The 27,333-nt window shown below is 39.8% G+C and overlaps 1 pseudogene; it reads right to left on the minus strand.

Annotated features, from left to right (window-relative positions):
* On the minus strand, positions 1-26,591 carry LOC100351092 (cytochrome P450 2C5-like; annotated as a pseudogene).
* Positions 26,592-27,333: the final 742 nt, after the last annotated feature.

Consider the following 27,333-nt stretch of genomic DNA (forward strand, 5'->3'; position numbering starts at 1 on the left):
GCAGACAGGTCTTGAGCCAGTGCCCTTATGGGATGCTGGAACTGCAAGCAGTAGCTTTACCTGCTATACCACAGTACCGGCCCTCCACATTTTACTTTAGTTGAAAAAAATTATTTTTGCTTTTTCTATTTGATTTTTTATCAATAGGAAGAGGATATTAACATCTAAAAAGTAACATAAATTGCAAAACTTAATGTTCATCTTCATTTTAGCTGATCGTCTCAATATTTCACTACAGGTTTGAACAATTCCTAGAATAGTTTGTCTTTCAAAAGCAATGCCTCCAATAACTCTAGGTGACACCCAGATAAGACTCCTTTCTGCTTTCTTCCCTTTCATCCCTCTCTCTGCTTGTCATTATGAAGAGGTGTGTGGCCTCTTGGGATTCTATCTTCTTTCATTTCTTACTCACTTCCTGAATAAAAGAAGAGAATCCAGAGAACTGACCCTGCAAGTACTAATGTTTTTATTTAGAAGATGCAGAGGGGAAAATGGGTCTGTTCTTACCATTTTTTTCTGTTTTAGATTGATTAACATATGGTAAATTGGCAGTGATACAGTAGGGTCATGTCGGAATCACTCTAAATGTTGCAAATATAGGAACAGTAGATATTCTTACAAAATGACCCTATGAAACTACTTTAATGGAGGTTTAAGGGTTCATCTCACAAGGCCTGCATGCTGTTGGCATGGATGGGGAGATGGCGCTCTGTGTCAAAAACCACTTGAGACAAATTTCGGTGAAGACATCCACTTTATTAATGAACATGCACACTTTCTAAAGGGCAGGCAGAAGGGGTGTAACCGATTCAGGGCAGCACTAATTCTTTAGGATAGAGGCGATATTGGCACCGTTGTGCTTCTCCAGTCATCTTGAAGGTCACATAGGCTACGGTAGCTTTCCTGATGGGCCTGGGCCACACCTGGGAGCAGTTTACCTGACTGGCAGGAGTGGAGGATAATGTGCCTGGGAACTTCCAGCACATGCCAGCAGCCAGGCTGTGGGGTCCCTCCCAGGAGGCATGGCACGACCATGTCCTCTCTACCTCCTGCATGGTCAGGGCAGGCAGTCTCGGGGATCACCCACAGAAGTTAGGTTTTCACTATATCTTAAGGGAAAATAAGATGTGAGAAAAGTTAGAGAGGACATCTTGGAAGGGGTTAGGTGATGGGCGATGCCTCTGAAGATGGGGGATTGCAGATGACGGCACAGCTGAAGCCAGCCTGCCCCTTTTCAAACAGGAATGAAGCAGAGCTGGAACGAAGGTGGCACAGAAACAATTCCATTGACAACAGCAGTGATGTCCAGGTCCTTTGGCTCAACCAGAGATTGCAGTTTAAAGTTCTGCAAAATGGAGGTCAGGAACAAAAACAGCTCCATGCGAGCCAGGGCCTCTCCCACACATATCCGTTTTCCTGAAAATAACAGAGAGGGCATTCACTTCCAGTGTGTAACTGTGAATGTAACAAATACAGTATTTTTAACTGTAGAAAGAGAATGTATAGTAATGGATGGGTGGATAGATGAATGAAAATGTCCAGAAAAATGAACAAAAGTTGGACACACAACTGGCATCTGATCTTAACAACTATTTCCATTAACAAATATTTATTAAGCAGCATCTCCATGAGAACAACTTCATTGATTAGTACCACATTATAACTGTTCATTGTAGTTTTTTTTTTTTAAAGATTTATATATTTATTTGAAAGTCAGAGTTACATAGAGAGAGGAGAGGGCCGGCGCCGCGGCTCACTAGGCTAATCCTCCACCTTGCGGTGCCGGCACACTGGGTTCTAGTCCCGGTCGGGGCGCCGGATTCTGTCCCAGTTGCCCCTCTTCCAGCCCAGCTCTCTGCTGTGGCCAGGGAGTGCAGTGGAGGATGGCCCAAGTACTTGGACCCTGCACTCCATGGGAGACCAGGAGAAGCACCTGGCTCCTGCCATTGGATCAGCGTGATGCGCAGGCCGCAGCAGCCATTGGAGGGTGAACCAATGGCAAAGGAAGACCTTTCTCTCTGTCTCTCTCTCTCACTGTCCACTCTGCCTGTCAAAAGAGAGAGAGAGAGAGAGAGAGAGAGAGAGAGAGAGAGAGAAGAGAGGCAGATAGAGAGAGAGAGAGGTCCCCCAACTGATAGTTCACTCCCCAATTGGCCACAACGGCTGGAGCTGTGCTGATCTGAAACCAGGAGCCAGGAGCTTCTTCTGGGTCTCCCACATGGATGCAGGGGCCAAGCACTTAAGCCATCTTCTACTGCTTTCCCAGGCCATAGCAGAGAGATGGATCAAATGTGGGGCAGCCAGATCCCAAACCAACGTCCATATGGGATGCCGGCATCTCAGACCAGGGCGTTAACACACTGCACCATAGCAATGGCCCCTCCCCAACGCCATGTATTTTTCTTTAGAGATAAGTACATCTTTTGCTTTCCTATTCTCGATCTGATGTCCCGTTACCTTGCCTTCCCACTGTCTCTTCTTAGTTCTAGCTATGTACATTCTTCAACAATCTCCAAAGCACAATCAAGTTTCAAGTTTTGCATCATACTGCTCTTTCAAATAAAAAAAACCCCAATCTACTTATATTAAATTCAGAATCAAAGTCAAGTTCCCTTTGTACTTTATACACTTTAAATGACTAAAGATAAAAATTTATGCCCTCTATGTGGACTCATAGCATCATATTCTTAATTTCATTAAAGTATGAATCACCAGAAATCATAATTTGCTACATTTTTATATTGGCCTGACAAGTGAGTCTTGAAAATGTGTATCCTGCCAATATGGTATCTACAGTGTGTCATATATAAAGTAGACCTCAAAGGTCAATAAATAAAGGAAAGAGAGTCCTTGGCCAAGGAAACACATCCAACTTCCAAGACATGCAACAATTACTGGAAAACTAGAAGGGTGCTCTGGAGTCTTGCACAGTATCTTGACAAATTTCCACTGGTTCCACAAATCAATGGTTATTTGGCTGATCTTCTAACACCCTTCAACTAGAGTGACAATTCTGATTCTTTCATTCATTCTCCTTAATACTGTGCTACCATTCTCTTCTGTCCATTATGTCTGTTTCTTTTGGGGCAGACGACATTTCACCTTTACTATTAGTTTGTTGGGTACTCCATTCCATGCCTCACAGTTCAGTCTGAGAGAGCAAGAACCAGACATCTTCTCTCCACATGCTTCCTCTCTAACCCCTGCAGACTATGCATCATTTTCTCACAGCACTAAAAATAATGCATTCCATTTATTTTTACTCAGCTTGTTGCAGCTTGCTGTGAGGTCTCTGAGTATGTTCTGTGCTTGCTTATACTATTATCTCCATGCATGACACTGCACAGTGAAGGACACCACATAGAAGAATTTCAATAAAGTTGTGGAGTTAAATATCTATCATGGTGTGTGAGGAAATTCTAAATCAGTTTTAGCTTCTAGGAAGAACTCTTAGGTACCACCAGTATGCATCTAGAGGAAGAAATCAGTCAACCTATAACTTAGATTTCTCAGTGTGGAAGAAATGTGTTAACAACCCAGAGCCCCAGTAACCTTGTCAATAGTGAGGATGTATTGTGAGCAGGGAAAGTTCATGGACATTGGGAGTGGTGTTCCTGATCACATACAAAGAGGAAATATACCAGCTCCAGTGGATGAACTATGTAGTTCCAGCTGATACCAAATAGCTATCGAGTTCTTGGGGAAGGCATTGTGGCACTGCATGTTAACCCACCACCTAAGAAGCTGGCATCACATATGTAAGTTGGTTTAGTCTTGGCTAAAATAGATGTAGAGAAAACATTAGGTAAAATAAAACACCATTCATGATAAAAACCCTAAGCAAATTGGGTATAGAAGGAACATTCTGTAAAACAATACGGAAATAAATGACAAACCCACAGTCAGAACCATATGAATGGGGAAAAGTTGGATGTATTTTGATTAAGATATGGAACCAGACAAGGAGGGGCAATTTGACCATTTCTATTCAATATAGTTTTGGAAATTTTAGAGCTATTAGGCAAGAAAAAGAAATCAAACAGATTCAAATTTGAAAGCAGGAACTCATATTATCCCTGTTTGCAGATGTCATGATTCTATATATAGGGAAACCAAGAGACTCCACTAGGAGACTATTAGAACTCATAAAAGAGTTTGGTAAAGTTACATGGTATAAAATCAACATATGTAAATCTGTAATATTGTGACACATACGAGGCCATAGTTGAGAAAGAACTTATAATATCAGTCCTATTCACAATAGCTACAAAAAATCTACATATCTCGGGATACATTTAACCAAGGATGTGAAATATTTCTACAATGAAAATTGCAAAACAAAAAGAAAAACAAACCACAAAAACATGGAAACCTTCCCATGTTCATTTATCATAAGAAGTAATATCAACAAGATGTCCATGCTACCCAAAGTAATTTTCAGATTTAAGGCAATCCCAATCAAAATACAAAAGGCATTCTTTCCAGATCTAGAAAAAAATGATCCTGAGATTCATATGGAAACAGAAAAGACCCTGAATAGCTAAAGCAATGTTATACAAAAAACAAACAAACAACAACAACAAAAAAACAAAGTTGAGGCATCACAATACCAGATTTCAAAGAATATTAGAATATTACAGGGCAGTTATAATAAAAAACACCCTTCTCAATGCAAAACAAAAACAAACAAAGAAAAAACAAAAACAGACATGTAGACCAATGGAACAAAAATAGAAACTACAAAAATCAGTCTATGAATCTACAACCAAATTATCTTTGACAAAGGAGCTAAAATCAATCCCTGGAGCAGACAGTCTCTCCAACAAGTGGTCCTGAGAACACTGGATCTCCACATGCAGTAGCATGAAACAAGATCCCTATCTTATACCTTACACAAAAATCCACTCAAAATGTGTCAAGAATATAAATCTATGACCTGATACCATAAAATTACTAGAGAGCATAGGGGAAAATCTACAAGAACTCAGATGCCCATCAATTAATAACCGGATAAAGGAAACGATATATATGTACACTGTGGAATACTACTCAAGCTGTAATAACAAAGCTTGAAATCCTGTCACTTGCAAGAAAATACATACAACTGGAAACCATTGTGTTTAGTGAAATAAGCCAGTCCTAGAGAGACAAATGTATGTTTTCCCTGATTTGTGTTAACAGAGTACCAAAAAAAAATGTAATGTATTTGAACAAAAATCACATTATGAGATTTTCTATTTGGTTTTTCTTCTATGGTTTTTCTATTTACTACTGGTTAAATTCTTTGTTCAGTTGAGGGTTAATCTTGTGAACATAAAATAAACTGAAAGTATGTCATTATAAAAATTAAAAGAAGAGTCAAGGAAGGAGTAGGGAGGGTGGGAGTATGGGAGGGACAGAATGTAGGGTGAGTAGTATCATTCTGCTGTTAAAACTGTACATATGGAATACATGAAATTTGTTCAACTTACATGAGCAAAAATTTTTAATTAAAAAGTTATCTTCTCCTCTGAAGTTGCGTGGAAATGAATTTTATTACCTGCTGAGAAAGGCATGAAGTAGTCACTCTTCTTGAAGTTGCCACTCTCATCCAGAAAGTGTCCAGGGTCAAATACCTTTGGGTTAGGAAATGCTTTTTCATCATGTAGCACGGATGTCAGTGATGTTATGATGTCCGTACCCTGGATAAAACAGACACAGATAATCCAAGTATAAAGAAGTCACTGAGCTGGGTGAAAAAAAAAAAAAAAAAACAGGTGAAATCACTTACGATAATCTTTTTTATGAATAGAAGAGGAAGCTCAAGTGCCAGGAAGGGCAGTGACATCTCCAGCCACAGAGACCAAGTAAAGAGCAGAGATGAGTTTGTGGCAGTAGCATTGATTTTGCTAAAATGCCCTGTGACAGCATTTGAAGATGTGAGCCTGTGAGTGGGTGGGTGCCAAAACCTGTGACTGTGCTCCTCATCAAGCTTGGACTCTGGTTCCTACTGCCACATGCTGCTGTCCTTCAGCTCAGTTTTCACACATCTCACATGTGTGGTTTCAGACAGAAGTTGGTTGGTTTGTGAAAGGCCCAGAAACCTGTTCACAGGATGTACGGAAATAAACATCTGACCTGCTTAAAAATCATCTCTTCTAAACTAAAAACAAGCTCAGTAGCAAGTAGAAACTCATGACTATTTATCATTGTAGAGCAGTTTGTTTGTCTTCATTTAAGAATGAAGGAGATCTTTACTATAGTTTAATCCTAACTCAGGATGATGAAATTAGAAACATCAAAATTTTGGAGCAATTCAGTGCAGGATTATCATTTCAAAAAGGATTATCAATACTAGCTAACATTGTTGAGGGAGACATTTAGGAAATTGCATTTTCATAACCAGTCCTAAGTTAACATGTCATAGATGAAGGTACAAGTGTCTTCAAAAAGTTCATGGAAAATGTACATTATCTTTTGCTTTCTTTTTCCACAAAGTTTTTGAAGTATATATATATATATATATACACACACATACATACATATATGTATATATTACAGTTTATAAAATAAAAAGTGAAGGTATAAAAATATTTTTAACAAATATTACTCAATTGGACATTTATAAAGTAAAAATGAAGCATAATCATTATACCATAAATATGAATCAATTTACTTCTAAACATAAGAGCTATAGCAATAAAAGTTCTACAGAAAGGTAAGGGTAAATCTTTGACACCTTGTACAGACAAACTTTCTTCAGCTAGGATGCAAATCCCCAAATAGACCACACATTATTGCAGATAGTTTTACTGGACAGTAATATCATGAACAATAACATTCACGAGTCCAGTCTCTCACCTGTTTTTTTTATGGTCTTATAGCTAAGACCGTTTAAATGGAAAAGAGGCAAAATAATACTTTTGATGCAAGAAAACTACATTAAACATAAATTTCACTTTCTATAAAAATTGAAAAACATCCTCATTCATTTACACATAGTCTTAGACTGCTTCCTTTCTATAAAGGCAGTCACAGAACCCCCACGGCCTGGAAAGTGGAGCATGTTTGCTATCTGGCCAATTACAAAAAGAGGTTTGCTAACTCCTCTCCTAGATCACTACCTCCACTGAGATCAGTGGCCCTAGCCCATGGTGGAAGAAATCACTCCACTGATTTGTCAGAGAATAGACTCATCCTCGCAATGTTGCAAATTTCTACACCACACTGCCCTGTGCAGAGGGAATAAGTGGCTTGGAGCACCCTTGGAGCACTAAGTCCTCTAAAGACATCAGGCACATAGTAAATATGAGGAATGGGTATCAGCCAGCCAGTACAATAACTTCAGTTACATGGTTTTTATTTTAAAAACTATATATCCTGAATTCAATAGAGTAGCTTGTAACATAGTAGCTAGAAAGCACAAAAATATACCCCCCCCCCCAAAAAAAAGCAGGTGTCAGAAGGCATTGTAAGGATGTTAAGGTGAAAATCACTCTCACGATTCCAGAAATATGTGAACCATAGAAAGATCAGCTAACACCTACCATTAATTTGCAACTGTGTTCATATCTCCTTAGGGCCTATGAATCAGGGCCAGAAGTGTTAGTTACATCATTCATACTACCTAGTAGGAGAGAGAAGATTTCTTTCTGGATAAAGGTAAACATTATCTGATATTCTGCACTTGTTCCTATATAAATATCTGCTATTCCACCAGAACTTCGTTATTACAAAGGTACAATTAAGTGTCCAAAACAACAAGATTGGAGCAGGCTGGGGTGGGGGCGGGGGAAGGTATGTGCGGCAATAATATTATACTACAGTAGTTTTATGATCTGTGATGACTCTAAAATATACACTATATTGGTGAAACGGTCATGTCCCCATTCAATTTTTGTTTATAGCCATTGTCTTTTCCACTAAATTAGGGTCTTTTCACTAGCTAAACTTATTTGCTAAAGTATTAAGCCTTTCATTGTAATGTAAATTTAAAATGTGTTATCTGAAAAACTAAAAAAGGGAGGAAGGAAGGAAGGAAGGAAGGAAGGAAGGGAAAAGGAAGGAGAGAGGGAGAGGGAGAGCTATGAAGGAAGGATAGAGGAAGGAAGGGGTATCATTATGTTCTTAGAATTGTATCTACAAATCACGTTGAATCTGTTAAAAACTAATTAAAATTTAAAAAATTTTAAAAAAGAACCATGTTAGAGAATATTTCTCACATAATTTTATAAGACTACCATTACATTGTTATAAAAAAATCTGAAAATTCTAAAGGAGGAAAATACAGAACAAAGTCTCTTATGAATATAAATACTGAAGTCCAAAACAATGTATAGTATTCAAATACAATTATGTGTATTTACTTGTATTAAAGATATTTGGTGAGGAAAATGAAGCCAATTATACATTTTCAATTTGGTAACATTTATATAAATATAAGAAAAAGACAAGCTTTCCCAATCTTATAAATACAATCTACCAACATCTAATTAAAACATCATTCTCAATACTAAGGACTTAAATCTCTACCCTTTCCTAAAAATCAGGGATGAATCAAGATTTTCTGCTATCAACAATTCTGATAAATGCTATCTTGGAATCCTAGATGGTGCATAATACGATGAGAAACTAAGACAACTGACAGCGGCTCAGCAGTTTAAGCCACCACCTGTCCTGGCTGTTCCAAGCTTCCAAATCCAGCTTCCTGCTAATGCACCTGAAAAGATAGCAAAAGGTGGCCTAAGTACTTGGACACTTGCCAACCACATGGGAGACCAGGGTGGAGTTCCTGGTACCACAGATAGCTGCTGTACCCAATTGAGCATGAGTATAATTTTTTCAATGGATGGAAAAATCTCTGTCACCCCTCATTCTCTGTCACTCTGATTTCAAACAAATAATTTTTTTAAAGAAAAGTTAAAGACACAAGAATTGGAAAATAACACATAAAAGCCATTAACCCAGATAGCAGGATAATATACAGATAAATTGCTAACAATGAATAGTGCTGGGTATAAGATCATCAGAATAAGAAAATCACATGATGTTGGCAGGGGACTGGAACCACACTGCGGGGGAGAAGTTTAAGAGCACTGAGGTTCAATGTAAAAGAAACAAGATTACCTTGGGGATAAAGTAGTTTCTGAATTTAATGTCTCGGGTCACTGCATGGGGCAGGTTAGTGGGAAGGAGGTTGATGAATCTCTGGATCTCATGTATCACAGCGTCTGTGTAGGGCATGCGGCTCCTGTCCTGCATGCAGGGGCTCCGGTGCCTGCCAATCACACGCTCAATCTCCTCCTGCACTTTAGCTGATAAGACACAAGTAAGAAATAACGGGGAAAATTAGAAAATTGGCAAGTTGACATAGCAATTTAGGGTTTCATGAACCTTAATGAAGGTATGTGAACAGAATTATAAGCTACAAGCCCAGAAATAAATACACATGGAAATATGAGTTACTATATTAAAATATACAGTGCACTCTCTTAAAAAGTACTATTATGACATATTGATACATAGAGGGCCATATAAATGGCACACATGAAACTGACATAAATAGAAGTAATTAAGTGCTCCCCCCAAATATTTCAGAATATAATTAAATCAAGAAAACACTGCCTTTGCAAAAATCAAAACAGAAATTAAATATAAATTTGTGAATGAATGGGGATTAAATTGAATTACATTAGGTGTGTCACTGTGTGTGTGTCTGTGTGTGTGTGTGTAAAATGGGTTATTTTTATTTTTTGGACTGTGTATATGTATTTGCATGTTTTGGAATGTGTGTTAATTTGCAACAGTACTCTTATAATACTCCTACGTCCCCAATGTAGCCATTTTGAGAATTCCTGCAATTTATAATCATGTATCTTAAAAATGTCTATTTCTTTTTTTTTTTTTTTTTGACAGGCAGAGTTAGTGAGAGAGACAGAGAGAAAGGTCCTCCCTCTGCTGCTTCACCCCACAAATGGCCACCACGGCCAGTGCGCTGAGCAGATCCGAAGTCGGGAGCCAGGGGCTTCCTCCTGGTCTCCCATGCGGGTGCAGGGCCCAAGCACTTGGGCCATCCTCCACTGCCTTCCCGGGCCTCAGCAGAGGGCTCGACTGGAAGAGGAGCAACCGGGACAGAACTGGCGCCCCAACCGGGACGAGAACCCAGGGTGCCGGCGCCACAGGCGGAGGATTAGCCTAGTGAGCCGCGGCGCCAGCCAAAATATCTATCTTTTTATTACTGATTTTAACATATAGTTAACTATTTCCTTGTAAGACAGATGGGAATTTTCACCTCCATCTCTCTCCCATATACGCACATGCCCATCATGAAAGGAACCCACAGCAGTCACTCCACTTAGCAGGATATATGCAGACCACAGATTTTTGTTATATCAACATTCATTTTTATCATCATACTGAGCACATAAATATAATTTCCTGGTGAGAAAATTCTTTTTGTTTGGATTTTATTACTTTCTGGATTCAAATTACCACTATTTTTTAATTCACAACTTTCTATATCATGGTTAGAATTATTTCACATGCTCAGATAGATGCTTCAAATCAATGATCTCTTCTATTCCAATTACTTTGGGTGCATCGTCTAGTTGAAAAGAAACATCTGTCTTATGCATCTAAACTTTTAAAAAGCTACTCAGACTAGCGTTACTTAAGAAAGCCTCACTGAATTTCAAGTAGGACTTTAGTAAGAAAAGTTTCCTTGTACTTTATGTGCATCAGAGCACTGAATTGTCAGAATGAGGAAAGGTAGCTGCTAGACTATACCTACTACTCAATGGGGTCTTTTTGTTATGAAGAGAAAATGCAATGCTGTGCCTGCCGCGCATCACTCCCAGGAGAGCCAGCACAGCCCCCGAACATCACTGCTCTTCCTCCCCATGCTGTCTCCACTGCTCTCCTCCTGCACTGTGCAACATTGGCCTGTTTTATTCCGATCACTGTTCTGGACAGAGTACAGTTGTTGGCACAGAGTTTTTAAGCAGTGAGACTCCTCTAGCACAAACCAGGGGAGGACAGTAGCCATGGCTCCCAAGCTTTTCTCCTGAATGCACTTTGCTCCTCCCTGAGTCGTACCTGCGACTTCGGGGTGCTTCATCAGGAGCAGGAGGGAGTATCTCAGCGTTGTGCTCGTTGTCTCAGTCCCAGCTCCAAACAAATCAAGCACAGTGATTACCAAGCCCTCAAGAGTGAACTCCAAATTGTTTTCCTAGGAGTGATTTGATGCAATTTGACAAATTACTTGCCAGTATATATTATTACACTAAATCCAGAATAATACATTATTTTTTAAAAAAGAAGAAAGACAACAGGGAAAACTGAAAGTGCCATATTAAGACGACATGCTGTTGGATATGGTAGACTACAGATAAGGTGACATCAAACTCATTGACTACCCACTTACTTACTTCATGCGTAATAATCCCATTATGAGACTCTTCAGTGAGGTATGTCATGAATAATTCACAAAAGGAGGCAAACAGAAGCCTGTTTTCTCCTTTGTGATCAAAACACTTTTGAACAAAACAGACATCATCTTGGGAGAGGAAGATTTAATTAATGAATGAAAGTCTATTTACAAAATATTCTATTATTGCCAGGCCCACTCATCTTGAGACAATTTGCATTTGAGGTAAAAGGACTCAATCTGTGGTTTAAACCATTATTAAGAAATTATCTCTTATTTGTACACAAGCACAGTCTTAATGAATAAATCTATTAGTATGTTAGGAGCATCATGAAATGTAGTATAAGCCCAAATAAGAGTTTGTGATTCTCTTCTCCTGTCAAAAACTGATATGGAATAAATGTTACTGGAAGATGCATTAACAAATCAAAATCGTGCAAAGCAGATATGGCAGCAAAACCTAGAATGATAATGGGTTCCTCAAGAAAAGATGAGGTCAGCACCACTGTGTCCAGAAGGGAGGCAACCGGCAAGATGGACTGGGGACACGTTCAGGAATGAATCAGGAGGCACGAGCTGAAGAGACACTGTGGTCATGAAGACAGATTGAGACATTCACTGTGCCCACAGATGAAGGAGAGAACAGGAGTAGTGCTGATGCCAGAGCTAAATGTCTAATTACATGGAGTTCTCACATACTGAGTGCTCCACTGCTAATGTGCCCAGGTTAGCAGTGGAAAATGGCATGAGTGGTTGGGCCCCTGCACCCACATGGGAGACCTAGATGAAACTCTTGTCTCCTGGCTTCTGCCTGGCTCAGCTCGGGCCATGACACCATGTTAGGAGTGAACCTACAGAAGAAGGATTTCTCTCTCTTTGCTTCTTCCTCTTCTTCCCTGTACCTCTGTCTTTCAAATCAATAAATAAATCTTTTTTAAGAAAAAGAAATTGGTGAAATGATCTATTTAAAGTTCTGACACGAAAATACTGTCAAGGATGAAGTCTGTACTGGTGTGTGTTCGGGGGGCGGATAACCTTCCATACAAAGCGGAAATTAAGACATTGCAGATTAAAACAATGTTAAAGGGATCTCTTCACAGATTTTTCATGCAAGAAATATTAAGGGGATTCAACTTTCACATTGAAAGAAATGGGCACAGGACAACAAGTAAAAGTCTTATTGAGAGATAAATATTCCTGTTAAGAATAACTATACAGGAAATGGTAAATTTAATATTGTTGGATTTTGAATATAAGTGCTTTGTTTCTATGTGATTTTTAAATAAAAATTATTATAGCAGAATCACAAATCTGTGTTACTGGAGATAATATTAAAAGATACAGTGTATAATAACAACATTATGCTAAATAGGAAAAGCCAGTCACTAAAATAGCCAAATTCCAGGAATCAGAAGGTAGAATGGTGGTTGGCAAAGACTGGGGTGTAAGTAATTACTATGTAATGGATATGAAGTTCTGCTTTGCAGCATAAAATAATTCTGGCATGAATGGTGCTGACAGTTACAAAACAAAATGAACGTGCTTAATGCCAGTTGACTTTACATTTAAAATAATTAATACAACTTTTCTGTTATGCATATTTTGCTGCACTTTGAGTCTCTTTATGGATTACACATCCTGATCAAGTGGAAATTATTCAAGAAATGTGTGGGTGGTTAAAAAAATCATTATAAAAGCAATATTTTTAGAATGGGAAAAATTATCTCAACAGCTTTTTTTAAAAAAGTAATTGCGGGGTCGTCTCTGTGGCACAGTAGGTTAAAGCCCCGGACTGCACTGCCAGCATCTCATATGGGCACAATTCTAGCTCTGGAGGCTGCATTTCCAATCCAGCAAAAATAAAGCAGTAGAATATGGCCCAAATCCTTGGGCACCTGCACCCACGTTGTAGATTCTGAGGACGTTTCCTGGCGTCTGGCTCCAGATTAGAACAGCTCTGGCCACTGCAGCCAATTGGGGATTGAACCAGTGGATGGAAGACTTCTCTCTCTCCCTTTTTGCCTCTCCTCCTCTCTCTCTGTGTAACTCTTTCAAATAAATAAATAAATAAATCTTTTAAAAAAAAGTACATGGAAAATTCAATGCTGTTCTTGATTTAAAAAACTCAGAAAATTATAAATAGAAGGAAGCTTCCTTATATTGATATGACATATTAAAAATTACAAAACTGAATCTTAATAATTTGTTAAAGCTTAAAAGCTTGCTCAATGAAATAATGGAGGAAAAAATCCACCAAGGAAGTGTACTTTTACTACTGTCTTTAAACATAGCTTTAGGAGGTTTAGACAGAAAAATTACATACAAAAAATGCAATAAAATAAAAAGGAAGCAAAATTGAAGGTGACAGAGCAGAAGAAAGTATACAGTCAAACCAAAGACACGAAGAGGAAATTAGAAATCTAAAAAATAAAATTGTTGCGAATCTGCAGGATACTACAATAAAACCCAACATTTGGGTTCTAGGAGTTCCTGAAGGCATGGAGAAAGAGAAAGTATTAGAAGGCCTTTTTAGTGAGATACTAGCAGAAGACTTCCTGGGTTTGGAGAAACAAAGAGAGGTCCAAGCACAGGAAGCACACAGAACTCCCAATAGACATGACGAGAAAATATCCTCACCAGGACACATTGTAATCAAACTCACCACGGTGAAATATAAAGAGAAGATTCTAAAATGTGCAAGAGAGAAATGCCAGATTACTTTCAGAAGATCTCCAGGACCGCCGGCGCCACGGCTCACTTTATTAATCCTTCGCCTGTGGCACCAGCACTCCGGGATCTAGTCCCAATTGGGGTGCTGGATTCTGTCCTGGTTGCTCCTCTTCCAGTCTAGCTCTATGCTGTGGCCTGGGAGTGCAGTGGAGGATGGCCCAGTTCCTTGGGCCCTGCACCCGCATGGGAGACCATGAGGAGGCACCTGACTCCTGGCTTCAGATAGGAGGCGCTCACAGGCCACAGCGCACTGGCCGTAGTGGCCATTTGAGGGGTGAACCAACGGAAAAAAGGGAGACCTTTCTCTCTGTGTCTCTATTTCTCTCACTGTCTAATCTACCTGTACAAAAAAAAAAAAAAACACAAAAACAAACAAACAAAAAAACAACTCACAGGAGATTTCTCTTCAGATACCCTGCAGGTTAGGAGAGAATGGCAAGATATAGCCTAAGTCCTAACAGAAAAAAAAAAAAAAAACTGTCATTCCAGAATATTATACCCTGAAATGCTTTCATTTGTGAATGAAGGTGAAATAAAGACTTTTCATAACAAATAGAAATTGCAAGAATTTGACACCACTTGTCCAGCCTTTCAAAAGATGCTTAAAGATGTGTTACACACAGAAACACAGAAACACCGTCATCAATACAATACAAAAGAAGGTAAAGGAAGAAAATCTCTCAGTAAAAGATCATAGGAAGTGGGACCAGATTGTGGTGCAGTAGGTTAATCCTCCACCTGCAGCGTCATCCCATATGGGCGCTGGTTCTAGTCCTGGCTGCTCCTCTTCCCATCTAGCTCTCTTCTATGGCCTGGGGAAGCAGTAGAAGATGGCCCAGGTCCTTAGGCCCCCACAACCACATGGGAGATCGGGAGGAGGTGCCTGGCTCCTGGCTCCTGGCTTTGGATCGGCATAGCTCTGGCCATTGTGGCCATTTGGTGAGTGAACCAATGGAGGGAAGACCTTTCTCTCTGTCTCTCCCTCTCACTGTCTGTAAATATACCTCTCAATTAGAAACAAATAAAATCTTAAAAAAAGATCACAGGAAGTTCAAAGTATAAATTAGAAATATCTTTGGGAAAATGGCAAGGCAAAGTCACTACTTATCAATAGTCACATTAAATATAAATGGCCTCAACTCTACAGTTAAAAGACACAGACTGGCTGAATGGATTCAAAAACAAAACCCATCTATTTGCTATTACAAGAAACACATCTTTCCAACAAAGATGCATGCAGACTGAAAGTGAAAGGTTGGAAAAAGATCTTCCATGCCAACAGAAACTAAAAAGAACGGGCATAGCCATCTTAATATCAGACAAAATAGATTTTAACAAAAATACTCTTAAGAGAAACAAAGAGGGGCACTATATAATGATTAAAGGATCAATTCAATAGGAAAATGTAACTATTATATATGTATATGCACTTAATTACAGGACACCAGGCTATATAAAAGATAAGTTAAGGGATTTAAAGGGAAATTTAGACTCCAATACAATAGTATTAAGGGACTTTAATACTACACTTTCAGCAATAGACAGATGAACCAGACAGAAAATCAACAAGGAAACAGCAGATTTAGTTGACACTATAGAACAAATGGGTCTAACAGATATGTACAGACCTTTTCATCCTACAGTTGCAGAATATACATTCTTCTCAGCAGTGCATGGCACTTTCTCTAGGATTGACCACATACTAGGCCATAAAGGAAGTCTCAGCAAATTCAAAATAATCGAAATCATGCCATGCATCTTCTTGGACCACAATGGAATGAAGCTGGAAATCAGCAACTCAGAAATCTCTAGAGAATATGCAAACACATGGAGACTGAACAACATGCTCCTGAATGAACAGGAGTCATAGAAGATATCAAAAGAGAAATCCAAAGTTTTCTGGAAGCAAATGAAGATAACAACACAACATACAGATAAAGCAAAAGCAGTGTTAAGGGGAAAGTTTATAGCAATAGGTGCCTACATCAAGAAATTGGAAAGACACCAAATAAATAAGCTATCAATGCACCTCAAGGATCTATAAAAACTACAACAAACCAAACCCAAAACTAGTAGGAGAAGAGAAATAATTAAAATTAGAGAAGAAATCAACAAAATTGAATAAAAAATTATAAAAGTTCAGCAAGACCAAGAGCCTGTTTTTTGAAAAAATAAACAAAATTGCCACACCATTGGCCCAACTAAGCAAAAAAAAGGAGAGAGAAAACCCAAATCAATAAAATTAGAGATGAAAAAGTGAATGTAACCACAGACACTGCAGAAATAAAAAGAGTCACAGAAATTACTGCAAAGAGTTGTATGCCAGCAAACAGGGAAATCTATCAGAAATGGATAGATTTGTGGACACAGACAACCTACCTAAATTGAACCATGAAGACACAGAATACGCAAAGAGACCCATAACCAGTCAGAAATTGAATCAGTAATAAAGGCCCTCCCAACAAAGAAAAGCCCAGGACCGGATGGATTCACTGCCAAATTCTACCAGACATTTAAAGAAGAACTAGGGGGCCGGCACCATGGCTCACTTTGTTAATCCTCCTCCTGCGGTGCTGGCATCCCATATGGGTGCCAGGTTCTAGTCCTGGTTGCTCCTCTTCCAGTCCAGCTCTCTGCTGTGGCCCAGGAGGGCAGTGGAGGATGGCCCATGTTCTTGGGCCCCTGCACCTGCATGGGAGACCAGGAGGAAGCACCTGGCTTCTGGCTTCAGATCAGCACAGCTCCAGGAGTGGCGGCCATTTGGGGAGTGAACCAATGAAAGGAAGACCTTTCTCTCTGTCTCTCTCTCTCTCACTAACTATAGCTGTCCAAAAAAAAAAAAAAGGGAAGTTTCCTTCAAGTAAATGTCCCAGATCCTCTTAAGGTGATTCTCATATCTTCCTATTCTTAATAAAAATAAATAAAGAAAAAAAACTAACTCCAATTCTTTTCAAGATATTGAAAACAATTGAAAGAGAGGGAATCCTCCCAAATTCATTCTACGAAGCCAGTATCATCTTAATTCCTATTGTGAAAAAGATCCATCATGAAAAGGTATTATATTTTATCAAATACCTTCTCTGCATCTATTGAGATAACCATATGGTTTTTCTTCTGCAATTTGTTAATGTGGTGTATCACCTTGACTGCTTTGCGAATGTTGAACCATTCCTGCATACCAGGGATAAATCCTACTTGGTCTGGGTAGATGATCTTTCTGGTGTATTGCTGGATTCTATTGGCTAGAATTTTATTGAGGATTTTTGCATCTATGTTCATCAATTAAATAGGTCAATGTAGTGGAACTGATAGCCCACAAACAAACTTAGATTTAGGTTCTGTGGGGAGCAACCCGGACTAGACTGTTACTGGAATTAAGACTTATTCTATGCATCTGCTCTCCCACAATATGGCGCTGGGAGAGAAGAAAACAGCTTCTACACAGCTGCCTCCAGTTCAGCCAATAAACTGTAGGACTTGCTCCTGATTGGAGGAGAGCAGCGAACTCGGCGTGTGGGTAGCCGAGTTGGGATTGGCAGAGGAGGACTATAAAGGAGGAGAGAGACGGCATGCACCAGGAACATCTAAGGGGAACATCTAAGGGGAACACCTGTGCAGCCCCCGAGAGAGCCGACCGGCGGTGTGCCGCTCCCCCGCGGAAGTGGGGAATGTGGCAGGGGGAACCGCCCTTCCACAGAGGTGGAAGGGACAGTAGCCAACCCGGGAAGAACCAGCAGCAAACCCGGGGAGGGCCGAGCAGACAAAAGAACAGCGCAGGGTCCTGTGTCGTTCCTCCACGAAGACAGGGAGCGACATAATGGTGCCGTGACTCGGATATGAAGCCTAGGCAGGGCTTAGTGTCGTTCCTCCATGAAGAGGGGGAGCGACAGGTTCAACTGACCTTTGGCCAGGGTGCCAAGGTAATGCAATAGGGAACAAATAGTCTTGTACACAAACAGCTCAGTGACAACATGACCCACACCTGCAGGTTGCCTCCTAGACACCAACCTCTCTCTCCACCTCTGCACAACTTACTGTGTTACAGTGAGCTAAGTCTTTGTCTTCCTTCCACCTACTCTTTCCCACTGCACACTGAACACCTCCACAGACACCACTCACTCCACCTGAAATTCCCTCTCCTGTCCTGCACTGCAAATTTCTAAAGACCTCCTTCAATGTGCAGCATATGCACAAATCCCTCCCAGGGTAAGTTATGTGCCCCTCTCCCTTACACTTCCTTAGCGATGATGTCATCTTCACACTACAGCATGATAGTCGGTGATTTTTATTTGTTGTAATTGTTTCCAATTCACCTGAGACGTGCACTATGTTCATCCTTGGGTAGATTCTTTTCATATAAAGAATTAATCACAGGTATTCTTTATTTATTCTTTTTTTTTTTTTTGACAGGCAGAGTTAGTGAGAGAGAGCGACAGAGAGAAAGGTCTTCTATCGATTGGTTAACCCCCCAAATGGCCGCTATGGCTGGCGTGCTGCACCGAGCTGAAGCAAGGAGCCAGGCACTTCCTCCTTGTCTCCTATGCGGGTGCAGGGCCCAAGCACTTGGGCCATCCTCCACTGCCTTCCTGGGCCACAGCAGAGAGCTGCACTGGAAGAGGAGCAACCAGGACAGAACTGGTGCCCTGACCAGGACTAGAACCCACGGTGCCGGCGCCGCAGGCAGAGGATTAGCCTAGTGAGACGCGGCGCCAGCCAAGTCCCAAGTATTCTAAACATTTAACAGTTTAATTTTACATTATGTGTCTTTAAAACATTTATGGAAATGTACATTATTTAAAAAATCACAATATTCCATTTTTACACCAATATAAACTTATCTTTTAATTCTTTATTTCCACAAACTTTATATGAAGTACACTAGTATTTTTCATGATAGTTGGAGTTCATTCTTACGATATGTAAAGTGCTTGTCAAACTAGCCTGACCATTTTAACATCCCTTGTGGATTCAGAGTTATTCAATAACCTCAAAATGTAAAAGAAATCAATTAAGGAACTGTTGTGAACGATTTACCTTCTCCATTTTGATCAAGAAACAATCAATAAAATCCCGAGGATCATTAACTTCCAGAGATTTTTGGTGTTCCTTCACTTTTTCAAATATAAAATTTTTCATATAATATTCTTTAGAATGGTCTTATGAATTCCTGGGAAATAATCCATAAGAGCAGGGAAATTATTGCTGACCTAAAACAGAAAATAATAATTTGTTAAATTTTATATATATATATATTTGTATATGTATATATACCCTATTTAGGAGTTATAGATATAAATATGAACAAAATAAGGTGTCCATTTTCAGGGGCAAACTTCTATTGTAAATCTGTGGTAGTTCTATATGCTTATAGACATATTGAGTGAGAGAAGTCTCACAAGAAAATCAAAGATGAAAGTCATTTCCCAAATTCATAATAATTTTCATAGTGTACAATCCTCTTTATATGAATCTTACTTTTTTACATAAATTCTTTGCTGCAAAATTGAAATATAATAGGAAATCCGAGCGTTGTGGTCCAGCAGGTAAAGCCACTGCAGTGAAAGCCAGCGTCCTACATTGTGTGCTCCATTGAGTCCCAGCTGTTCCACCTCCTGCCACTGGGCCTGAGAGGCAATCTGTGATGGCTCAAGTACTTATGTTCCTGCTTCCTCGCAGCTGCCTGGCCTAACCCTTGTTTTTGAGGAATTTAGAACGTGAACCAGCAGATGGAATATCTCTCTCTCTCTCTCTCTCTCTTTCTCTCCCTCTCTGTGATCTTGTCTTTCAAATAAATAAATATTTTACGAATAAAAGGACATGGATATTCTTTGATTGACAATGACATTCTTAGTCCAGTCATCAAAACAGCTTTATAGAAATAGGTCTTCGAGCTTAGTATAAAAATCACAGGACAAGGAGATAATGAACACAAACACTAGCCCAGTATTTGGACACTCGTTTTGCTGTGTGTAAATAAAAGTTTCCATCATCTCTCACAGTGTTCATCGACATCAACTCTGCTGACACTGTGCTGTCTGAACATTCTCTTCACATCTTGGTCCATGTAGATCTTTCCACCTGTCAGATAAAGGAACATAAATGGTTCCTCAGGAACAAAAGATCTCACTCTCACCTGCAACCATGGAGAGCTCAGAATCCTAACATTTTCATTTAATTTTTCCATCAGTTTAAGAAACTCCTCATCTTTATAATCAAAGCAATTATGGAAAATTATGGAGCAGATCACATTGCAGGGAGCACAGCCCAGGATAAAGGTGGGATCACAGGGTGAGGCTGAAGAATTGAAAATGATTTTAAAACACCATTAAAATATACAAATAAAGCACGTTATTTTTGTTCATGGTAATTTAGAAATAGTAAGAAATGTCTTGCCTACAAATTCCTATGTCAGTAAAAAAAATGGCACATATGAAATCAATACATCACTTTACTGTAAGCCTGAGTTGACCATTACAATCTAGCTGACTAAATAATGAGATTTCTTTAATACTCAATTCACATTTAATCTTTTTATGTTCACATTTTATCTGCTATTTGAGAAGGAAAATGAAAACCATTTTAACCTTAATAATTCAAGTTTTCAAACTAGAATCAGTTACCTGTGCAATGTCTATAGACAATAAAGCACGGAAATGGTGAGCAGAAAATAATGTGGGCCAGGAAACTTCTTATAGATAAAATAATGAATAGTCACAAGCAATGAAAAACGATGTGTTGTGTTGAACAAGTAGAGAAGAACTGAAGAGAGAGCTTGTGGGTAAATTCATGTATTTTAAAGAAAAAATGTCAAAGCATGCATATAATATGAGAAAAAAAACTAAAAAAATGAACAGTACAAGCAAGCTATTTCCCTAGTGCTTTTACCATTGAAGACGTCATGCATTCCAGATAGAGTGCTGGGTTCCACATTAGGCCCCACTCCTAACTCTACTTCCTGACAATTCAGACTCTTGGAGGGATCAGGTGATGGTTCAAGTAGCTGAGTTCACGCTACTCAAGAGGGAGATAGGTAGCGGCATTCAGGCTACGGGGAACATATTGCTCTTCAGTCCTTTCAGAAATTACACTCAAAGCTCATATTCATGATTTCTGATTGGAAATTATAGAAATCGACTTGGAACAGAAGAGTATTAAGTGAACTTTCACACCCGCACCAGACGCAGAACCAGGCTATACACACAGCACAGATCTGCACAAACTCCCGGCTTCTCTGCTCCAAACCGAACCTCCCACCATGGAAGAGGCAACCAGGCCTCAAGATGAAGGCTCCGCCCACCCTACCAGGTTTCCCAGGGCAGCATATTCAGGGTGCAGTGTTAAGGTCAGCGATGTGGGGTAAGGGTAACCCACCATTGGTTTCTCTCAGCTCCTCCACCAGGCAGCGGGCCTCCTCTTGAACTCGGTTCTCAATGCTCCTCTTCCCCATCCCGAAATTCCGCAGGGTCATGAGCGAGAAGCGTCGCATCTCCTTCCATGTGTTTGCATTGCTGAAAGTGATTCCTGCCAGAATGAGAAACAGAAACTAGGAGGGAGGGAGATCCCAGCAAGTAGGAAGAAACTGACATGAGGCAGCCACACAGATGGCCAAGTTCTGTCTCAGGAGCTTTTCAAGTCTCTGTTTTCTAACCACTCGATCTCATTACCACTGTTTAACATAGACACAGACACACACACACACACACACACACACACACATAAACACGTACACTTACCGAGTCCCTTATTAACTTTTTCAGCCATAGGGAAGCTGCCTCTTCCAGCAAAATCCTCTCCAAGATCAACCAGGGCCTCCTTCACTGCCTCATATCCATGCAGCACCACAGTGGGCTTCATGCCCAGAAACACGGTGCACACGGGGCCATAGCATTCTGAGAACTGGGAAATAAACAAATATCACCAAAGAAAGTATATGAAGGTCACATAGTGTGTCTGATTCAGATGGAAATTAGCATTGTCTATGTTATCTCTTTATTCTGCCATGGATTCAAATAGTTTTATTTATAACTAAATATGATAGTGATTATTATGGCTGCCACTCATGAATGACCTATGATGAGCCATACAATGTCCCAGGTAGTTGGTATGCAGTTTGCATTTAATTCTGAAATAATACACTCATCAAATTTATTTGCACTATTTTATAAATAAAGAAACTAAGACTGGAATTTTAAATTAATCTCAGTTTCCTATAGCCAGTAATCAGAGGCTATTTGCTGCTTTTTCAAACTCTATGGCTTGAAATTAATACCCAGCTGACTTCAGGATCACATGGCAAGCCCTTCTTATGAGGATCCTGACTCAGTAGACCTGTGATGACACTAGTGATGTATGTTCTTAAAAGACACCCCAAGTAAGTCTAAGGCCCAGCTGAGTTTGAAATCTACTGGCATTAAAAAGACACAAAGAGAACAACAAGAGGTCTTTTTCTGTGTGTCTCTTTCTGTCACTTTACCTTTCAAATAAATAAAATAAATCTTGTAAAAATAATCTGCCACCCACGTGGGAGACCCAGAAAGAGTTCCTGGCTCCTGGCTTCGACATGGCTCAGCCCTGATCATTGCAGCACTTGTGTAGTCAAACAGCAGATGAGATATCTCTCTTCTTAAAGGTTTATTTATTTGAAAGACAGAGTTATAGAGGCACAGTGAGACAGAGATAGTGAGAGAGGTCTTTCATTCACTGATTCACTTATCAAGTGGCTGCAATGGCTGGATCAGGGCCAATCTGAAGCCAGGAGATTCTTCTGGGTCATCCTCGCTGGTGAAAGGACCCAAGCACTTGGGCCATCTTCTGCTTTCCCAGGCCATAGTAGAGAGCTGGGTCAGAAGTGGAGTAACTGGGACTCGAACTGGAACCATCTGGGATGCCAGCACTGGAGGCTGCAGCTTTACCTGCTATGCCACAGCCCCAGCCTGGGATCTCTTTTTTATGTTTCTTTAATTAAAAAACAGAGTTACAGAAAATGGAGGTCAGAAACAGAAAGAGAGAGATTTTCAATCTGCTGTTTCACTACCCAAATGGCCACAATGCTAGGGGTGGGCCATGCTGATTCCAGAAGCCAGGAGCTACATCCAGTTTCCCACATGGGTGCAGGGGCCCAAGAAATTTCACAGTGCTCTGATGCTTTCCCAAGTGCATTGGCAGGTACCTGGATCAGATGTGGAGCAGCCTGGTCTTGAAAAGGTGCCCGTATCAGATACCAGCATCAAAAGAGGAGGCTCAAGCTGCTTTGCTGCAATACTGGGCAGGAGATCTCTTGCTTTGTCTGTCCTTAGTTTCTGTCACTCTGTCTTTTGATTAAATGAAATATATCTTGAAGAAGAATAAGAAGGAGGAGGAGGAGGAGAAGAAGATGATGATGGAGGAGGAGGGAAGAAGAGGAAAAGAAGAAAAGGAGGAGGAGGAGGGGGTACAAGGGAGAAGAGGGCATGAGAAGGAGGAGGAGGAGTAGGAGGAGGAAGAGAAGGAAGAGAGGAGAAGGAGTAGAAGAAGAAGAGGAAGAAGAAGAAACAGCAACAGCACCAGAGGCAGGGCCAGGACATTGCAAGCAGTGTCTCAGGGAGGAGCAGTTTCTTCCATCCTGTAGCATTCTGGGCCACACAGCAGGGTTTCACAGAATCTAAAAGAATTCTGATGCCACCAGGTGGCCACTGAATGTTTACTTCTTTCTTTCATTCACCTAGACTAATCCAGAACCCATAGTGATACCAGTTTTTATTGATTCTGCAAAGAAGTTCAATTTCCATGGATATTCTGAGAAAAGAAACCACATGTATAATACAATAGATGATTTCTTGAATGAAATTTCTATCAGAAGCTCTTCACTTATCACTCATGTTCAGACAAATGGCTAAAAGAAACAAAGGTCAGCAGTACTCCTGATTTTTGTCACTTAGTTATTTTGATTCTATCTGCAGGACCTAAATATTTCTTTACTCAAATCCTGAAATTGGTAGAAGAAGCATCAAAGCTTATAGGGAGCATTTTGATTTATAATCATCTGTTATAAGAGTGTGCATCCAGGAATAGATTTTATTTAAAAAAAAGTCAATCTGTTTACCCTTAGCATGCCACAGGAGGAGCATAATGAATACTTACCTTAGTTAGGGATTTGCTGATGTCCTTAGCATCTATCTGGAGAATATTTCCAATGATGGGGAAAGGAGTGGGGCCAGGAGGGAGCTTCCGCCTCCCAGAATTCTGCTTCCAGAGAGAAAGGAGAAGTAAACAGCAGAGCCCCAACACCAGGACCACAACTGGATCCATTCTCTTCTTCCTGGGATCCCTGTGAGCTGGGAAGCACAGGCTTTATACCACTCTTGCTAATATGCTTCTCTGACAGGTCAAGCAATGGTGCACTTTATCCTCTCTTCTGAGTGGACTTTGCCTCTACGACAGAGATGAAAACAACATATTATTTAGTCACATTGCATTCTTTCCTGTGTTCATTTGGGAAATGGTAATTTCATTGTACTGGGTTGGGCCCATGTATTTGTAACTGAAAACAAAACAAAACAAACAGTTGGTGTCAATGTGCAGTATGATAGAGATTTAATTATGATACAAGAAAATTATGCCAAATTCTATTTCTGTGTTATTATGACCACTTGAGAATTTATGACTAGAAGAAATGACAGTATGGTATGACTTTTATAATTTATTGTATATTATACATGCATATACAATATATATGTGAGTGTGTCTTGAAGCTACATCAAAAACTGAGACACTTTGTACTCAATGATGCCAGCTATTCAAACATTTAGTGTACTCTACTAATATTATAAATAACTAAACATTAGAAAGTAACCATAAACCATAAATATTGATTGACCAGAAATGACCAAGTCACTAGCTAAATCAATTGGCATGATTTTTGCCATTAAATTTTAAAAGGAAAAGTCGAGAAAGCAGAGAATATTAATTTTAATTTTCAAATGAATAGAGATTCATAGGAAATAGAGGACCTGGCCAGGGTCACAGGCTCACAAGTCACAGAAGGGAATTTGTGTTTTTATGTTCAATTTGGTTTGGAGAGTTGTTTTAAATAAAATTTAATTTAGCTTTAAAAACTTTATTTGTCTTTATTGGAAGGCAGAGAGTGGGAGAGCAAGAGAGTGAGAGAGAGAGAGAGAGAGAGAGAGAGAGGAGATATTAGAATATACAGGGTTAGAGAACCATTTCCTGTATCTTGCTTCCCTCCCCCAAATTCCACTGACAGCAAAAGACTGAGACAGGTCAAATCAGAAACCCAGAAGTCAATCCAAGTTACCACATGGGTGAAAGGGGCCCAAGAGCTGAGAAATCTTCTAGTGCCCCCAACTCCCCCCGTATAGCATTAACATAACCCAGTTCAAACAGTGAAACAAGGAATCAAACTCAATCTTCTGACATGGAATGCCTGTGTCAAAAGCAGCAGCTGAAGTTCTATGTCACAGTGTCTATTTTGGGGGATTTCTTTGAGATCTTCTGATGCCCATCTTGTGTACTGTGTCCTAAACACAGGCAACCTCCAGAGCAACTTCAACAAACAAAGGAAACCTAAAATATTAGTGACTCTCAATAAACAACAGACTATGTTCATAATGAAACAGACGTAACACCCAATAGGAACTCCTTTAATTGACTTCAAGGATAAAAAACTACATGTGCTCCCACGAACAGAAAAAGACAGGGTTCTTCCCATTGATTCACTGTAGAGGTAAAATTTAGTCAGTGTAACTAAAGAAAGAGACAATCCCAGAGAATTTGAGGGAAACTCTTGGGAAAGTGAAATTATCCTCACCTCATGTTCAACTCCAGCCGAGGCTGTTTCTGTTGGTTTGGGCCTGTCGTGGTCTGAAATTAAAAGTGAAATAATGCAGCAATTCAGGGAAATAATAGAAAGAATGCACTTGCAGATGAAACAGAGGAGGAGAGGAAGGGAAGTCATTCAATGGACCCACAGCTCAAAGAACCACAACTTGTTGACCTGAACAGGAGGAGACACTGTGTTCACAAGAAGGTAAACCTCAATGAAAGATAAACGTTACTACATCACCAATGACTATGCTATACAAAGGCATATTTTTACAGTATCATCAGATGTTTCTGTAAATTGGCTAGTGCTATTATTTCTGAACTGTATTTGTAAAAATTAAGTCTTGTCGAGAACAACTTAGAGAATGTTTTAGTGGCCATGTATAGAGAGATTCTGACAATTCAAAAAGAGTTTCACAACTTACACATTCTTCAGATTCTGTTACCTTTTCCTAAGGTAAAATCATTCAATTTGAGGGATGAGGAAACTTGTCCTGGAGATTCTGTTCCATATCTGAAGGCACACAAACTGCTGATGTTAGACTTCTGAACTGACATCTTGTGTCCCATGTCTTGCTGTCTTCCTCGAAACAAGGCCTTCAGTTTACCTGGATTCACCAACATTTTTAGAGTATGCTTTGATTCACTATTGTGTGATTCACTCTAACCTGTGGCTTTCAAAGTCAATATGAATTTGGTGAATAATTACCAAAATAATTGATCAAAATCAGGTTCAATACAGTTTAGAACTTGAACAGTTCCACTTCTTGATTCATGCAATCTTCAGGAGAAAGAGAAGAAATGTTCTGCCTAATTCACATAGTTCTAAACCCTTAACAGATCCACAGCAATTTGTTTTGAGTACAATTGTCGCTCTCTGTACAGCAAACACATTACTCCTTGAAGATAAGTGACCCTGCTCTGCTTCTCCTCCTTTCCCATGAGTTGACATCATGCCTGGACTGTTTATATACACATAGTGTTTATAAAAATCATGGATAATCTTTTTTGAAAAGTAGAGATGGACTGGGAAACAAAGAAGAGACAGAGAGACCTCCTATCTGCTGTTTCCCTACTCTAATGACCACAGTGCCTGGTGCTTTGTCATACTAAAATTGAGAGCTGAGAACTCAATGCAAGTCAACCACATAGGTAGCATGGGCCAAGAATGTGAGTTATTGCCTGCTTCCTCCCAGAGTTTGCATTATCAGGACGTTGGAATGGAGAGCAGCACTGAGACTGAAACTCAGGCCCTTCCAGGGAATGCAGGAATCCCAAATGGCTACATAAAACACTAGTCCCACGATCATATATAATCCAAATAAAAGTGATCTCTGAGATCAACTAGTCCAAATTTATTTTGATGTTTAGGGATGAGC

The sequence above is a fragment of the Oryctolagus cuniculus genome, chromosome 15 (genome assembly GCF_964237555.1).
Source record: "Oryctolagus cuniculus chromosome 15, mOryCun1.1, whole genome shotgun sequence".
Taxonomy (NCBI): Eukaryota; Metazoa; Chordata; class Mammalia; order Lagomorpha; family Leporidae; genus Oryctolagus; species Oryctolagus cuniculus.